The following is an 18,861-nucleotide window of genomic DNA, read 5'->3' on the forward strand; positions in this document are numbered from 1 at the left end:
TGAATAAGTGAGTAAAATAATCTCTTTCTAGAGTTTTCAGGACAGATCATTGCCTATCAAAAGAAAAATCATTTATTTTTATATCACCCTCAAAGCAGCATCTCAAATTATCAGTGTCTTTTTAGGTAAATCTCCAAGTATTATAGAATTGAGGTCCTAGGTGTTAATTGGCCATTTTCAGAAAATGAAATGACCTCTCAATCTTTTCTTTTTTTCCCCTCAGCATTGTAGAATAATAATTTAATTTTGATTTAATACAGCATGAGGAATAATTAGAAAAGACCCAAAAAAATCATGTGGTCCAGCATGACTTTGTAGGAGGAGACACTGAGATTCAGAGAGTATAGATAAGTTGTCAGGTCACTCAGCTAATTAATTTCATAGCTTGGACGAAAACACAGATCTCCTGATTTTAAGTCCACTTTTCTTCATCAGGATTATGTGATATCCAACCAATCTGGTGTGCATTTGCATAATCAGATTTCATAACATCTCTCCATAATATGGGGCATCTAACAATAGTGAAACTTTATTCTCCTTTCTTTTTAATTTTCTTAGAATGAAGAATTGAAGTGAAAGAAAATGCTATTCTTTTTTTTTTAGTGTAAAGCATTTGTTGGCTTGAATAACAGTCATAAAGCAGTGAAAGCAGAAACTCTTCAAAGATACACTAATAGTTCTGTACAGTAAGCTCTTCATTTACGTTTATTATCTTTTCATATTTAAATGTACCAAAGGAAAACAGGAAGGATTGTTAAACAAGTCTACACACATCAAACTGTTTTCTTTTGTTCCAGGCTTTGAAAAATTCCTCACCCTCTAATGGGGTTTAAGTAAATGGCAATGTTTATTAATCCACAAAGAATTTATATAGCTTTGTGATTATAGGCAGGAGAAAATGAGAGAAAAGGCAAAGTTAGCTAAAACAAATTTTAAAGTAAGCAAAATCTCTATGTCAATCAAAAACATGAAAACTAGATGCTTTGAAATTCTTCTGGCTAAGCTGTGGGCATAAAACAAGAAAATTATGAGGTTGGCCGAATAAAACACACACATTCACCAAAAATTAATAGGGTTTGTAAAGCCTAAATTATGAATATTGGGCTTTATATATGTGTAACTATGTACTTATTCTGGCCTATATGTATTTGAAATTATTTAGATGTACCATTCTTCAGGAAAAAGAAAACATAAAAGTTATTTTATATTATTTATGAATCAAAAACCTGATAAAAGGAATGCTAAATGAAATATTTAGGACAATATACTGACATGTGTTGACTATTAATATCTTAAAAGTATTGAAAAGTAAGTCTATGGACATTTAATATTTAAGTGGGGTTTGACTTTTAACTTTTGCTTTTACATTAAATGCATAAAATTACTTTCTTTTGGTTAATCAAATGTGGAGTTATGCCTACCTTGCAAATTAGATAAGGGAAGCTGTCATTACAAAGTCAATTAAAAATGGAGAGGGTGAATTGCTACTTGTGTAGAGTGCTGGGTAGGACAAATGTAGACTCTTGTAGCTAGGGTTTAGCATTGGGCTTAGAGTAAAAATGATCTTTAGGGCCATTATCAATGCAATGTCAGCCCTTTTTTTTGTATACTCTATGGCAGAGGTCACATTTCATTCTTTTGCAATGTGAATATCCCATTATTGCAACAACATTTGTGGAATTTTTGCTTGTTTGTTTTTAGGGTAAGTGCATGGGCCAGGAATCCAATCCAGGTCTCCCACATGACAGGCCAGAATTCTATCACTGAACCACTCTTGCAGCCCCTACAATGTCACTTTTGGAGATGTCAATTAGGACTGCCATTCCTGCAGGAATCTTTAATTTTTTATGCCCATTTACTAAAATAAAAGTGGCCAGTACAGCTATAGAAAACTAATATTTTAATTTCTTTTCCTGCAAAGGCAATTTTTTTTTTGGACCAAATCAAGAACTCTGTGAGAAGCATTTTTTGTATATCAGAGTCTCAGCTTGCATTGGAGTAGCCTCTTGATTCCACTGCCCCTTCTCTTATTCCATGTTACTATTCCTTATTTCCACCCCCTTTAGTCTCCATTTCCCTTCTCAAATGTGCAACTACTGCACCATTTCTTATTCATTTACTGTATCTTCAGTTTCCTCCTTATAACTTATCAAACTTATCTCACCCTTTTATCATCTTTATACAAAACTATTAATACCACATTCTTGGTTATTCAATGGGTGACTTGGTATAAGTTATAAGAACAACCATCATGGGTGTGCTACTCTTGGATTCAGCCTTAGTGTTTACTACCTGATAAATTAATGATATAGAAGAATTCCAGATTTAAAAAAAGAAAAACTCTGCTTTTGAATAGTTTCTCCCTGTATTTAGAAAAGACATTGTAACTCATCTAATTTACTCTTTTAAAAGTAGAAATACTTAATAGCCTCCTAGAAGAGTAAGAAGCCTCTTCTTGAAGTCAGACAACCCATTCCATTTTTGGCTCAACATACTTGTTACAGAATTTTCTTTTATTGGTTTAATTTTTAAACCTCTACCAATGGAGCAAGATGCATTGGAAGCATTTTTTACTTTATTTAAATTGTAGCTGGAATACTCATATTTACTGTTGTTGTTTTTTCCCCAAGAATTAACCTTCTCTGACTCCTTGAGTGTTTTCCATGCAATGATAGAGTTTCATTATTTTAGAATATTTTAAGATCTGACATCATTTTCTCTTAATCAGAGAACAGGTCTTTTTTTTTTAAGGTACCTTGAAAAGTTGTTAGTTCAGAAGATAGGCCTTTAATGACTATGTTGACTGCAGACAAGTTTAAAGTGAAATGTTTTCAGCAGTTCTGCAGATGACAAGACAGAAATATGTTTTACCCAGATAAAGAAGCATTAACTGGGTAGAAGTGGGGATCCAGTAAGCTGGAGGGAGGCTGAAATGAGGTGATGTAAAGGCTAATGAACTACCACTCTCTTTCCCATTCTATGGACTGACCGAATAACATACAAGAGACATTTTAAGAATCATGGTAACTCATGATCAAGTTTCATATAACATACAGAATAGTTAGACCACCCTAAAAAAGATTCTCTGTGTTAGTTTGCTAGCTGTTGGAATGCAATATACCAAAACAGGGACATCTTTTAAAAAGGGAAATATAATAAGTTACAAGTTTACAGTTCTAAGGCTATAAAATTTTCCAAACTGAGGTCTCCAGGGAAAGATACCTGAATTCAAGGAAGGCTAATGGGTCAGGGACACCTCTGTCAGCTGGGTAGTCAGGTGGCTGGCATCTGTTGGCCCCTTGCTCCTGGACTTCATTGCTTTCAGCCTCTGTTCCTGTGGGGGTTCCTCACTTTGCTTCTCCAAGGCTGGCTCTCATCTCTTGTCTTTCCTTGGCTCTCTCGAGGTTATGACTTGCTTAACATCTCATGGTGACATCTTTTGGGCTCCAAGCATCTCCAAACATCCATGTCTCTTTTCTCCAAGTGTTGTTATCTGTATCAGATCTGCTCTGAAGTTTCTACTGGCTCTGTCATTTCTGACTCTTTCCAAAATGTTTCCTATTCTAAAGGATCCCAGTTAACTAACCAAGACCCACCTGGAATGGCCAGAGTCTTATCTCCAACTAATCAAAAGGTCATATCCAAAATTGCGTGTGCCACATATCTGTGAAAATAATCTAATCAAAGGTTACCACCTAGAATATTGAATCAGGATTAAAAGAAACAGCTGCCCCAACAAGATTGCATCAGGATTAAAACATGGAGTTTTGGGAGCACATAGTGCTTTCAAACCAGCACACTGTGTTTCATCCCAGACCATGCACCGCCTCCACCAGCCCCCCAGCAAAAAAGAAAAGTAGCTGTTCTAGTTTGCTAGCTGCCAGAATGCAACACACCAGAGACAGATTGGCTTTTAATAAAAGGGAATTTATTTTGTTAGTTCTTCAGAGGAAAGGCAGCTAACTTTCAACTGAGGTTCTTTCTTACATGGGAAGGCACAGGATGGTCTCTGCTGGCCTTCTCTCCAGGTCTCTGGGTTCCAACAACTTTCCCTGGGGTGATTCCTTTCTGCATCTCCAAAGGCCTGGGCTGAGCTGTAAGTGCAAAGATGAGGTATGCTGAGCTGCTTGGGCTGTGCTACCTTGTGCTCTCTCATTTAAGCACCAGCCAATTAAATCAAACACCATTCATTGCAGCAGACACGCCTCCTAGCCGACTGCAGATGTAATTAGCAACAGATGAGGTTCACATACCATTGGCTCATGTCCACAGCAACAGAACTAGGTGCCTTCACCTGGCCAAGTTGACAACTGAATCTAACTACCACAGTAGCCTTTACAGGTTGGCTTCTCTCACTTAGAAGTATACATTTAAGATTCATCCGTGTGTTTTTGTGGTTTGATATCACATTCATTTTCGTGGCAGAATTCTGTCGTTTGTATGGTTGTACTAAAGTTTATCTAGAATACTTCAGTTGCTTATAGGTGAGGCACTATGTATAAAATGAAAGCAAATATTTACAAGCTAGTTTGTGAGTGGGCATAAGTTTTCAAATAAGTTGGGTAAATACCTAGGAACACAATTGTGGGATCATATTGTAAGTCTATGTTTAGTTTTTCTAAGAAATTGTCCTCCAAAATGTCTGTAATATTTTGCACTTCCACCAACAAAGAAAGAGGGTTCTCGTTCCTATCTTTATCTGTGCCAAATGATGTTTACCATGTTGTCACATGATTATTTTCCATCTGTGTGTCTTCTTTGTTGAGGTGTTTATTCAGGTATTTTCCCCATTTTTAAATTGGACTGTTTGATTACTTACTGCAGAGTTTTAGTGTTCTTTGTACATTTTAGAAATATCTTTTATCACATACATGTTTTGCAAATATTTTCTCCAAACCAGTAGCTTGTTTTTTATTCTCTTAACAGTGTCTTTCACAAAGTAGTTTTTATTTTTTAATAATGTTCTATTTAGCAATTTTGTTCTTTGATGGATTGTATTTTTGGTAGCGTATCTGAAAAATCATCACCAAACCCACGGTGACTCATATTTTCTCATATGGTTTCTTCTAGAAGTTTTATAATTTAGCATTTACAATTATGAGCAAGATCAATTTTGAGTTAGATTCAGTTCAGGTTGTAAGGTTTGTATCTAGGTTCATTTTTGCATATGTACATCAAATTATCCCACCACCATTGAATGGCCTTTGATGCTTTATCAAAGATCACATGACTGTATTTTTGAGAGTCTATTTCTGAGCCCTCTGTTCTGTTCCCTTGATCTATTTGTTTATTGTGTGACCAAAGCCACACTGTTTTGCTTAATGTAACTATGTAGTAAATCTCAAAATCAGGTCGTGTTAGCCCTCCAGCTTTGTTCTTCATCCTCATTGTATTGATTATTCTACGTCTTTTGCCTTTCTACATAAATTTTAGAATTGGTTTGTCAATATCTACATAAAAGCAGGAGTTTTAATTGGGAAACATTAAATCGATAGGGCAAGTTGGAAAAATTGACATCTAACAAAACTGAGTCTTCCGATCCATGAACACAGACTCTATCAAAATTTATTTTTATCTTATTAGATTATTTCACCAGTGGTTCAGAGTTTTGTGCATACAGATGGATCTTGTACATAATTTGTTGTATTTACACATAAATATTTCATTGTTGTGCTATTGTAAACACTGCTGCTTTTTTATTTTTTAATTTCAAATTCCATTTGTTCATTGCTGATACATTTTTATTTTGAGTCCTGTAACCATGATATAGTTAGTTATTAGTTTCAGGATGTTGTTATTGATTCTCTGGGATTTTCTATATAGACAATCATATCATCTGTGAATAAAGGCCATTTAATTATTTTTTCCTTTCCAATGTATATCATGTAAATTTCTTTTTTGTATCTTATTGTAATAAGTAGGACTTCTAATACAATATTGAAAGAGGACATCATTGCCTTATTCCTATTCTTCTGGAGAAACCATCCAATCTCCCACCATTAAGTATAATGTTAGCTGTTAACAGTAGGTTTTTGGGTAGATGATCTTCATCCAATTTAGGAACTTCAACTCTATTCATAGTTTGCTGAAATTTTCTGGGTGCTGGAATTTGTCGAATATATTTTAGTATCATTTGATGTGATCATGTGATTCTTCTTCTTTAGCCTGTTGTAATGGTGGATTACTTTGCAAATATTGAACAAATCTCAATACCTGAAATAAATACAATTTGTCATGGTGTATAATTATATTTATAAATTGTTAGATACAATTTGGCTAAAATTTTGTTCAGGATTTTCATGTTTATTTTCATAATATTTATTGGCCTATAGTTTCCTTTTCTTAAATTGAATCAGCTTGGTTTGGGTAATAGTTATGCTAGTTTCATAGAATAAGTCAGAAGTGCTCCTCTTCATGCATTTTCTGGAAGAAATTGTGGAGAACTGTTAATTCTTCCTTAAGTATTTAGAAGTTTATTAATTATTGATTAAATTACTTTATTAGATACAGGGCTATTGAGTCTCCCTTTTCTTCCTGTGTGAACCTGAATAGTTTGTGTCTTTAGAGGAATTGTTCCATTTCATCCAAGTTACCAAATTTTTAGACAGTTTTCTTAGTATTCCCTTTTGTATCCATTTAAAATCCGTAAGATCAGCACTGATTACCAACCCCCTCCACTTTTATTTTTGTTATTAGTTATTTGTTTCTTCTTGGTTAGCTTGGCTAAAGTTTTATATTATTTATTTTTTAAGTTTCATGATGTATATTGACCTTTTACAGAGCAAAATTTTGGTTTCATTGACTTTATTGATTTCATACTTTCAACCTAATTGATGTCTACTCTAATTTTTATTTCTTTTCTTCTGCTTTTAGGCTTAATTAAGCTTTACTTTCTCTGGTTTATTAAGATAAAAACTTAGGTTACTGATTTAAGATATTTTTTCTAATATTTGAAATATAATGCTAAATATTTCCCTCTAATCACTGCATTTATATCCCAAAATATTGAAAAGTGGTATTTTCATCTTCATTTGATTCAAAATATTTTAAAATTTCTATTGAGATTTCTTCTATGATGAACAACTTATTTAGAGGTATGTTACTTAATTTCCAAATATTTGAGAATTTTCAAGATAATGCCCTCATTGATTTCTAAATTAATTGTATCATGGTCTGAGAGCCTACAGTTTATTCTGGTATCTCTTCTAGTGGAGAATATGGTTATCTTGGTGAATGTTAACATGCGAGATTGAGAGGATGTATATTCTTCTATTGTTTTATAGAGTAGTCTACAATTGTCGGTTACATCAAGTTGATTGATAGTGGATTTCAGGTCATTTATAGCCTTGCTATTTTCTGGCTGCTTAATCTTTCAAGTACTGGCAGAGAGATGCTGAGGTTTGCAAATATAATTGTGGGTTTGTCTAGTTATCATTTCAGTTCTACCACTCTTATTTCTGATATTTTGATGCTTTTGTTGTTAGTCGTATATGTGTTTTGGATTGTTATTTCTTCCTGTAGAATTGAAATCTTTATAGTTATTTAATGTCCTATTTACCCTGGTGATCTTCCTTTTTCATTAGTATGCTTTGTCTGAAATTAATAAACTTATACCAGCTTTCTTATGGTTAGTGTCAGCATGGTTTATCTTTTCAATCCCTTTACTTTTAACTATAATAGTCTTTATATTAACTTGTGCTTCTTATTCTGCCTGACAACCTCTGTCTTTTAATTGGTATATTTGGAACATTCACACAGCAATTATTCCTGTGCTTGGATTAATATTTATGTCTCTGTCTATTTTCTATTCATTCCTCTTGTCCTTTGTTTCTTCCCTTGCCCCTTTTTCTCCCTTGTATGATATTGAACATTTTATATGATTGCATTCTTTGGTTGTCAGCTATACTTTGTCTTTTAAAATGATTTTAGTAGTAATGCTAGAATTCAAAACATTCCTGTTTAATCTAAGTCTACCTTCAAATAACAATTTACTAATTCTTCTGTTGTACAGGTAATATACAACAGAATTTCATCAATTCCTTCTTCTTGTCCCCTGTGACATTGCTATTTGGAAAGTTTCTATTGACCTGTGTTCATGTTCACAGATTCTTTCCCTGCCATTTAGAGTCTAAAATGTATCTGTCAAACGCATGTTTTATTTCTATTACAGTACTTTGATTTCTAGTATTGCCATTTGACTATTTCTTAGAATTCCCATATCTATGCTTACATTACCCTCCTGTTCCTGCATGCTGTCTCTTTTGTCCATTAGAGCCATTAACACATTAAGCATAGTGATTTGAAATTCCCTACGTGACAATTTCAAAATCTGTCTTATATTTGAGTCTGGTTTTTATGTTTGCTTTCTTAGTTCAAACTGTATTTAATCTTGTTTTTTGGCATGACTCGTAATTTTTTTGTTAAAAGCAGACATTTTGTATCAAGTAAAAAGAACCGAGAATAAGAGGTTTTTAGTGTGAAGATTTATGTTTGTCTTGCTAGGATTTAGGCTTTGTTTAATGATTGCTTTAGCAATCAGTGTCAGAGGGTTCAAACTCTACAGCGTTCTTGTTTTGGTATCAGCTTTTGACTTTGAATCTTCCTACGTATTCGTCCTTAGAGAGTGTCTGAAACTTGGTGTGTTCTCAGCTGTAACCCACTTTCATCTGTAATCCCATTATTCTGCAGTTTTGTGAATTAAACGTTGGGGAGGAAAGTGTTTTACAATCGTATGACTAAATTTCTGTCTTTTAATGGGTCTGTCTCTCTTGGCTATGATTGTCACAAATGTTGCTTTTGTTGTATATATTACTTTTTCTCCCTTGCCCACTACTCCCTTCCCTGGCTGTACCATTCCCAATCTCTTTTTTTGAAGTGCTGACCCATGTTGAGTAAGTCTTCTGCTTGTTTGTTTGCCTGGTTTTTTCTTTTACATAATACAGGAAGCTACTGTGGAATGGAATGGGCGGAAGACACTTCTTCCTACTTGGGGTAAGATTCTGGTCAGCTTTCCCCCTGGAGAGAGGGCCTTTGCTCTAGAGAAAACTCTGAGTGTCTTTCACAAGGATTTGTCTTGCTGTCTCCTCGTGGAACCATGAAGGTATCTTCAGTGAAAAAGCCTAAGTGTGTTCCTGGCAATAAAGGTCAGGAAAATATGATGGCAAGTAGGCTGTAGAACTGCAGCCTCCAGGAGTTTCTCACTGTCAACTTAAGACACACTCAGCCTCCAGAAACTTTTCAAAATTACCATTTAAGTGTCCCTTCCATACCTGCTTATGGCTCTGACAGCTCCTTCTCCATACAGGCAAATTTCAGTTGAGACTTTCCGGATACCCCTCTCTCTCTAGATTTCGGGTGGTGTTTTTACCTGCAATCTGAATTATCTGATGGGCTAAAGTAAAGTCACTGACTTTCAGTTTGCTCTGCTTTTTCTTGGTGTAAGGATGGGAATAACATCTTTCAAGCTCTTTAAATCTTTGAGCTGAAGCCAGAAGTTCCAACAAACAAACTTTTAATGTCATTACTTTTTTTTTTTTTTATACATGGGCAGGCACCGGGAATCGAACCCGGGTCCTCTGGCATTCCAGGCAAGCATTCTTGCCTGCTGAGCCACCGTGGCCCGCCCTAATGTCATTATTTTATGTGTAATATTTGGGTGTGGTAAACATGATCAGTGAAGGGACCATGGTGAATTATCAACAAAGGATCTATGGTGAAATTCATTCTAATTAAAATACTCAGAGACATGTGTTCCATATATATATACTGTAGGTTAGATGTGAGGATTGAGATATTCTATGTACCCAGAATAGTGTCTTTCAAAGAAACAGAACTAAATAATTGCTAGCTATTATTGCCAATGCTAAAGGTGATAATCCTTTTAAAAGAAGAGGAATATGACTCAATACCACATTATCTCTAAAGGAATTGTAACTTCAGAATAGAAGTAATTATAATCTTTAATATTAAGGCTTAAAAATAAGGTAGCAGAAGTTTTAAAATAGTTTCTACACTGTTTAAAAATTTTGGCTAAAATACAAAAATGTCCTAATAAGTAAGTGTATGTAATATGATTTCAAAGCAACAGAAGCACTAAGAATTGCAGAATAGTTACCTTTAACATCACTGAATTCACAAATTGATTTCCGCTCGGAATTGTGAAGGGAAATTTGGGATAATTGTAGAGCCATTGAGAAACTAAAGTAAATCTCAAACAGGGATCTTTTTATTGCATGTGCACTGGTTAAATGAGCAAATGATCTATACTTCAAAATAAATGGTTCTCAAATTTTACTTCACAATAAAAAAAGCTTATGGGGCAGGCCACCATGGCTTAGCAGACAGACTTCTCACCAGCTGTGCCGGAGACCCTGGTTCATTTCCCAGTGACTGCTTATGCAAAAAAAAAAAAAAAAAGCTGATGAAAATGCATAGCAGGTAAGAATCTCAGAACTTCTGATTCACTATGTTGCAGGTAAATCCTAAGATGTTGTATTTTTAGTGTGCTGGTTGAAGTAATATTTATCTACATGGTCTTTAGACTGGACTTTGAAAAATATTTCTATATAATTAATTTGGAGGGAAAAAATGAATGTTTCAAAGGAAGGGAAAAAGTTTTGATTGAATGAAAAAATAATTCAGGAGTTTTTGTAGTTTCTGATCTGAGATCTGCTACTAAATGTTGCTGAAAAGTATTTAAGTAATCTCCCTAAGACTTGCCTTTAGAAAATGTGAATTTAATTTCACTGTATCAATGTTTCCATCAAGTTCTAAAGTTAATGTAGATAGCTAAGTTATATATTTTTTAATTTAAAAAATCATTTCACTACTTTGAGAATTACTTGGACTCTCACAGATATGTGGATTCTGTCAAGTTTTGAATTAAGGCAGCTTTGATTAAAATACCTACTGAACCTTATATATACATGCAATCCAGGAGATGGGAGTACTCATCCTTCTGTGGAATCTTTAAAACCTTTCTTATGGGGAAGTATCTGTATGTTCTGAAGACACGACACATGTCCACCTGTGACTTCTTGAAGCTACTCTTCATTCAGTTGTTGGTCAGTTCTCCTGGGATGCCATAATATCAAACATTTCCTTCTTAATAGCAAAGAAATTCCTTTTGTTCCTCATAACCTGAAAATTTTACTCTCTGTTTCATCAGTATTTCCTCAATGTATCTAATAAATCTTGTCATTGGGAACCTTGTATTTTAACATGCAACAAACTATTCCTTTTGTTTCTTTGAGAAGTCCAGCAACATTACATTCTTACACTCTGTCATTCATGATGAATCAAAATGATTTGCTGAAACAAAGAGAAATAGGAACAAAAAATGGACACAAACACACGTGCGTGTAAGTGTGCAAGTCCGTATGAACACATACACACATACACAAATGTACTGTTTTAGTTTCCTGGCTGCTAAAGCAAGCAAATACCATACAATGGGTTGGCTTATATACATAAATTTATTGGCTAAGACTTTCAAAGGCTAGAAGGCTTGCTCTCTCCTGGGGTCTAGATCTTCTGGCTGATCAGGAAACTTTGGAGTTCATGGGGTTTTCTGTCATTTGGCAATGGGTGTACCCTTTCTCTTCCAAGTAGTTGCGACTTCCACCTTCTTGCTGCTCCCCTTGGCTTCTGCCATGTCGTTTCCTTTGCTTTTAAGAAATGCAACCATATTGGATGGAGACCCACCCTCTCTCGCTTTGAGTATGCCTTAACCAATATGTCCAAAGTTCTTTTTGTGTGTGTGTTACCAGTTTTGCTAATATTTACTGTATGCTAGAATTAGACATTGAAAGACCACAAGCAGGACTGTTAAGATGATAGTATCTGTGGCTTGTTAAGTCACTATATTTTTATAGTCACTATAAAATATAGTCACTATATTTTTAAGATTTAGACACTGAAAGAAAATAAGCTCAAATTGAGTATTTAATATTTGGGTGGGATATCAAAGACATCTCTTTCCTCCTCACAAGATTTCCAAATAAACATTTTTTCTGCAAAAGAAAGATAGGGAAACAACTTAAGACAAAGTTTTGAAAAGTTGATTGAAATTTTATTTTAATTAAAGACCCCAGGGACAGGAAATTCCTTTGTTATAGTACATTATATATGGTTCTTCATATAGAGTAAAACAGACATCAAGGAACCAAATGTTTATCCCAGCACCAAACTCTTATTGTGCAGACATTGAATCAAGATTTTCTTTACTGACATTGTGATTGTAATACATCTCCACACACAAGATGTTCTTTGGTAGACCTAATCATTCAGTGGAATTAAAGAATTTGCAAAAGGGAAAAGTAGTAAAATATTACATGTAAAATAAAAGCGTAGTACTTTTTCTCACCGTAAGCTATTTAGACTTCATGAAAAAATCAATTCTAGTAAAATTTTAAAATATTGCCTCAAAACTTACCATTTAACTTCTGTGGACAGAAAAAAGATATATAAAATGAAATGGAGTAGATGAGTTTTTAAAAATTTATTTCAGTGGTAGAATTCTCACCTTCCATACAAGAGATCTGGGTTTGATTTCCAGACTATCCATCTAAATATATGTATATATATATATGTATCAGGATGTTTCTGATAATTGGGCCAAAGCAAGCTAATCTGAAGGATATGGATGGAATTCTTTGAACTCCTGAGTGCTACCAATTTCCACCTCACTCTAGCACTTCACCTCTAACTCTATAAAACGTCTTTTTGGAACAGCTATCTAATACATCTTAAATTAAGTATATCAATAACAGCAATGTTGAAAATGATCAAAACAAGTGAATTGGGATATAGCAGAAACCCTGGTATGGGGAAAGGAGTACCATGAGTCCCCAAATACCCAATATATATGATGCTACGGACTCTCAGTTTCGCTAGTGTTGAATTATTTTTATTTTTTTTAACATGGGCAGGCCTGAGGAAATGAACCTGGATCTCCCGCATGACAGGCAAGAATTCTGCCACTGAGCCACTGTTGCCTGTCCTGATTTGGTTTTAACACTGTGATTCTACTCCCTCTTTTAAGAGCTCTGTCCTTTCAAGAGGTAAATTTCAAATTCATTTGTATTTTAGTTTTACCAAATTCCAAAATTTCTAAGATAGTATTTTTCTTTCAAAAACTTGTTCCCACTGTAGATCAAAAAAAAAACAAGCATTTTAGTATCCTCTTGGTACCTTATAAGTATTATAATTGCATAACTATATATAAGGTTATTTCATTTAAGCCCCTGCACTGCTACATTTCTAAACACATCTGTCATGGTTGGGTTTATGTGTCAACTTGGCCAGGAAGTGGTGCCTAGTTGTTTGGTCAGGCAAGCGCTAGCCTGTATGTTGCTATGAGGACATTTCATGATCATGTTGACTGCATCCACAGCTGATTGCATTTGTAATCAGCTAAGGGAAGTGTCTTCTGCAATGAGGGATGCTTAATCTAATCAATAGAACGCTTTTAAGGAGAACTCAGAAGAGACAGTCACTCTTCCTACTTTAGCCAACCACTCTCTCCTGTGGAGTTTGTCAAGACCCTTCATGAGAGCCACCAGCTTCACAGCCTGCCCTATGGATTTTGACCTCTTCCATTCCCACAATTGCCCAGCCAGCCTCTCCTGAGAGTTCATTGAGGATCTTCATCAGTGCTGCCAGCTTGCAGCCTGCGCTACAGACCTTGGACTCTATATTCCCATGGTTAAGTGAGACACTTTCATACATTTTATATCTATGGATATCTCCTGCTGATTCTGTTTCTCCCAAGAACCCTAACTAATATAACATCCTAGAGAGATTTAAAATAGACTGAACTTTCTCTCATAAATGGGTTCCAAATTCAGAAGACTTTTTACTCATAAAGTTGCCATTCTAATCAAGAGTTCATAGCAATGGTATTCCTATTTAGTAGTCCTTTCATACAACAGTTTGAACAGGAGTGACATACTATGCAGGAGAAGTAGCTCTTTCTGAAGATGAGGTTGATCAGTTGGAAATCTCTCTCTGTAGTTCCTCTACTTTTATTTGAAGCTCTGCTCTTTTTTTTTTTTTATTAATGGAAAGAAAAGAAAAAAAAAGAAATTAACACAACATTTAGAAATCATACCATTCTACATATGCACTCAGTAATTTTTAACATCATCACATAGATGCGTGATCATCTGATGTGAACGGACATTCGAGAATAAACTTGAAATATGTCATTGGTAACAGAGTCCAGCAGGAGTTAGAAACAGGGTAAGACAATGGGTAATTGAAGCTGAAGGGATACAGACTGTGCAACAGGTCTAGATACAAAAACTCAAAAATGGACAGCACAATAATACCTAATTGTGAAGCTCTGCTCTTTAGCAAGAAGTTTTTTATATCTGTTGTGAATGGGCTCCTGAGGCTTTATCCATGGATTCCATCTGATGTAGTAGACCACTCAGAGTTCTAGGTGATTCATGCTGGCTACTGGATAAAGAGTGTGATTGAAACAGCTCCCATAGAGAGGATTAGTAAAATCTTTAAGTATCTGTGTAAGACCATAGGGATATAGACCTTTTGGGAAGATTTTCTTTTCTCTTTGCTGCTCATTGTTGCAGAGAAATGTTCCAAATAAGCAGATATATAAGTGGTCCAAAATGGTAATGAGAAAATATTCATTGAATTCCAATCCTGTGGGAAACTGGCTTGAAAGATTTTCATCCTTTTTGCTATGCTTCCTACTTTTCATCCTCTTTGCTATGCTTCCCACTTACTCCTGCCATGTCTGGCTACAATGAATGATTGTGGCTTGACTTTCAGGATGAATTCATGATTAAACTGGGATCTGGCCCCTTTATCTGAAGGATGTCACTCTCTTTAATTCTTTATCAGGAATATTTGCTGGCACAACCAAAAGGATGGAGTATCTATCACACAGCTCACATCATTCACTCATCTTTGATATTTTCCAGCTTTCATTAGAAATTCCCTGCCATCTGTACTCTAAATAAAGGATCATATAGCTTCCACCCATTTTCAGGAAATACTTTTTTTTGGATTCAAAAGCAAAGAGGGGCAGATTGTTAGAGACAGGAAATTCATATTTCATTAGATTCTCAAATATGGATCTTCTTGTTCACCTCTCTGTTTATGAGCAAACCATAAATTCCAGATATCCTTGCACACAGTTTTTAGTCCATAAGAACTTTCGTCTTGACAGAAAGCACCACCATTTTTTTTCTACTCTACTTATCACATGAAGAGAAACATCTAAAGCAAGTAAAGGGTCCTGTTCCATGCTTTTGAAATATAATCTGTAATTGTGACTGCGTTCTTCATATGCCAGGGAACAGCATACACAAGTTGCATCTTTGGCCATGTTTGTAATATTTTCTTCTGGAAGCAAGGGTGGTTCTTCCATTTCTCTCACTAGTTAGATTCCCTCAGGACCCTCAAATCAAGAGAAAACATGTCTTGGAAGCTTAAATGGAACCTGATAATATGACAGAAGCAGATTTTGTATGCATTGAATTCTTTGAATGAGAAATGGAGGCAGTGGGCAGGAAGTCCAGTTGGGCAGCCATGCCATGGCCACTAGCTAGGAGCCAAGACTCTAGCTACTGGTGCTCTTCTCCATGGCACACAGAGGGTAGTGGGAGAGTGAGGTTGAAAGTGATCTCCATGGTGTCTGGGCCTGAGAAGTGGAGGGCCCAAAGTTCCTTTTCAAATATGGGCTCATACCTACAGGAGCAGATGTTGGGACCTGAGCATGACTTGTGTGGGGGACATGATTTAATTTCCAACACAGACTGTTTTCAAATATATTAATTTAGGATAGTGCAGAAGAGGGTTCACTGACTGAGGGCCTTGAAGAGATTCATTTATCCACTGATTCCTTTACTCAACATGTATTACTATATTCATCATAGTTGTTGTACAAAGGAGATGTGAAGAGAGTGAGCGGCAACGATTTCTACCTTCAGTACACTTAATATACATTGAAGAAGATACATATATTATTTTTAAATTCAATACAACAAGAGCAAGTAGAGGTGTACAAAGAATCTCTGGAAGCATAAAAAAAAGGTATGCATCCGTGGAAGATTAAGGGTTCTCTAACTGAGAAATCAGGATATGAGGGATGATTTTGATTATTGAGTCATTATATGGCTATTCCTTTTTGCTTTCTGGTATATTGGAGTGGACAGAGAGAAATTACTGTAATCTCTAGATTGTAATCTAGCTGCCTTGATCTCTGATGATTGTATAGCTTTTATCTTCTTCCCCTGTGATTGTGAAAACCTTGTGACTAATCTTTATTTGTACCCAGTTATCTAGTTTTTCAACTTTAGAGTCCTGTAATCACTAAAGACAGCCCCTAATGTTTAATGATGAAAGGTCTTGGGTCAGCCCAGAACTAACCCACCCCAAGTCCAAAGTTATCTTGATAACCAAGACTGGATCTAACCAAATGGGCCCACCTGACATGTGCAGTAGCTTAGACTTTAACCTACAAGTCACCTATACCTCATTCTACCTTTTTCTTACATATGTTTTGTGACTAAGCATGTAATCAATCTGCATATGCTCAATAACTAGATCACCTCTAATTGTATCATCTGGGGCCACTGTGCTCATTATCCTAAACCCTGCACATCTTTTTCTCTAATAAAACTATCAAAATTACTGCAGTTCAAGGAGACAGATTTTGGGTTGATAGGCCATCTGCTCTCTTGCTTCATGCCTAGTAATAAACTTTTTCTCTCTTTGTCTCAGGAATTTGTCATTGAGCACATTGGGGAGAAGAATCTACCACTCTTGTCCAGTAACAGATCTATCCCTATAGGCAGAATTTAAACTGAGTGTTGAGTTATGTGAACTGTTACTCAAGTGAATAAGAACAATAATAAGAATACGATTCAGGAGAATCATATGGAAAACTTAAGGAACTGTAGGTGGCTCAGTTTGATTAATCTACATGATTGGTTAAGTGGCAAGAAATAAGTCCAAAAAGTTTTCAAACAGATCGTAAGGGAACTCGTATAGGATGTTAAAGAGTTGGAACTTTGTCACGAAGTCCCTGAGAAACTATATAAAAAAAATCAAACTGTTTGCCCTGTGGAAAATGCAAGAGAGATGGAGGAAGGTAGGGTAGAGGCAGGGGGAAGACATTAGAAGCCTATCACATTATTCTTTAGATAAGTAAAGGAAGCTAAGGTGGTGAGAATCAGTAGAGAGAAAAGGAATGATTAAAGGGTTTCAAGAAATTTGTAAAATTACAAAGCTCTATAACCAGGCCAAACACTCTGTATTACACCCATAAAATATTTTTGCAGAAATGAGAGCTAATAGATGTTATCAGGAGGTTGGGGAAAGGTGTTTTTCTTCCATCCATATTTTGTGTTTATTTGTAAAACAAAAAGGATTATATGGGCTCTTAGAAAGGAAACAGTTATATTCTTTAAGGAAATCATTATGTATGAGCTATAAAACAGTTGGAACTTGTTTATCTTGTTGACGTTTAAGGTAACTTTGAGTTTGAAATAATCACATTTTGAAATTTCAGCCACTGCATCCTGCTCTATGCTTTTTTATTCTAAGGCTACTTTTGACTCCTGTAAGTTGTGCTGTAAGAAATATTATTTTGAAATAATACTTTAAAGCCTAACCAAACTTTTAATGTCATTCATTTCTTAGAGAATGCAGTAAAAGAATCACATCAATAATATTCCCTGTAATTTTCCCAAGAAAAAATGACTGAGTCCTTCCTACTTCTGTAAGAATTTTTGCTTTGTGCTTCACTGTTGTAGCTGCAAAGGATGTCAGGTTTTCCTTAAAATGCTTGACATTTAGAGATTTATCAATTGATTATAACATTGGAGTGGAAACTATCTTAGGTTTCAATTTTATTTTCACTTTTTACAAACAATTAAATTGCACAATCTGTGTGAAAGATATTTGTGTCTTATACAATAGCATGGCAATTGATTGTATTACTTTGGATGTAGAGATATTGTTTAGGTTCATAATATTCAGATATCAAACTGCCCTATTAAGTCCAAGCTCCACAACTTATTAGCTGTGGAATCTTAGGTGATGTAATTGTCTACAGTTTAGTTCTTCAGCTTCTGTAAACTAGGGATATTCATAAAAGTTGCTATCTTTTTGCTGCTTTCAAAATTTGACTATAGTGCCTCCTATTTAGAGCTTACTTCCAGCTTATAGTGTATACACAAAAACTTATTTTGAGAAAATCTAGATCAAATTCACATCAAGGGGTTAACAAAGATGATGTCATGCCCAAGAATGATAATTTTCCAAACAGCACACTTCAACCCAGATATGTTTACAGTCTATTCAAGGTGTATTAGGAGATAGGAGCCAAATTTGTTCCATACCTACCTAATAAATTCTATGATCTTCAATGAAAGTAAGGCCTGAAAAGGTCTTAGCACCCATATAAAAGCTGATCATAGTACTATGGACCAGGCAAACTTCTCAAGTCTCATTCTTGTCTTCACTTGTGAAAAGATCTGCATGAGTGAGCCCTAGGAGCTGGCCCACAATTTGCTTGTATGCACAGAGGCCACACTGTAGTAAGAGCAAGTAAGTGTACATGCAATAAAAACACAACTTTAATCTTACAGTTTCTCAATAAATAAGAGCAAAAGCTTAGAGAGAATCTGGGGCTGAAAATTGGAGGCAAGAAGAAATGGGAATGGAGAATAGAGTACAGAGAGATATGGAACTAATGAAAATCATGTGGCTGCAGTGATAGATCTGGAAATGAATATACTGTTTGTATAATTTCAAAATAAGTGATTTATTGTCTAATTTCAAAAGAGATAGGAAACAAATGAATACAATTAATTAATAATTCTGTGGATA

The 18,861-nt window shown here is 35.2% G+C and overlaps 1 long non-coding RNA gene and 2 pseudogenes across 9 annotated transcripts in view; 1 reads left to right on the top strand and 2 right to left on the bottom strand.

The window, feature by feature from the left end:
- LOC143663535 (uncharacterized) overlaps positions 1-18,861 on the top strand; it is a 550,609-nt gene that overhangs the window by 169,591 nt on the left and 362,157 nt on the right. The gene's annotated exons all lie outside the window — the stretch shown is intronic.
- On the bottom strand, positions 13,921-14,713 carry LOC143663356 (phosphatidylinositol-3,5-bisphosphate 3-phosphatase MTMR2 pseudogene; annotated as a pseudogene).
- On the bottom strand, positions 14,712-15,394 carry LOC143663358 (phosphatidylinositol-3,5-bisphosphate 3-phosphatase MTMR2 pseudogene; annotated as a pseudogene).

Source organism: Tamandua tetradactyla, chromosome 19 (assembly GCF_023851605.1).
Source record: "Tamandua tetradactyla isolate mTamTet1 chromosome 19, mTamTet1.pri, whole genome shotgun sequence".
In the NCBI taxonomy this organism is placed as follows: domain Eukaryota; kingdom Metazoa; phylum Chordata; class Mammalia; order Pilosa; family Myrmecophagidae; genus Tamandua; species Tamandua tetradactyla.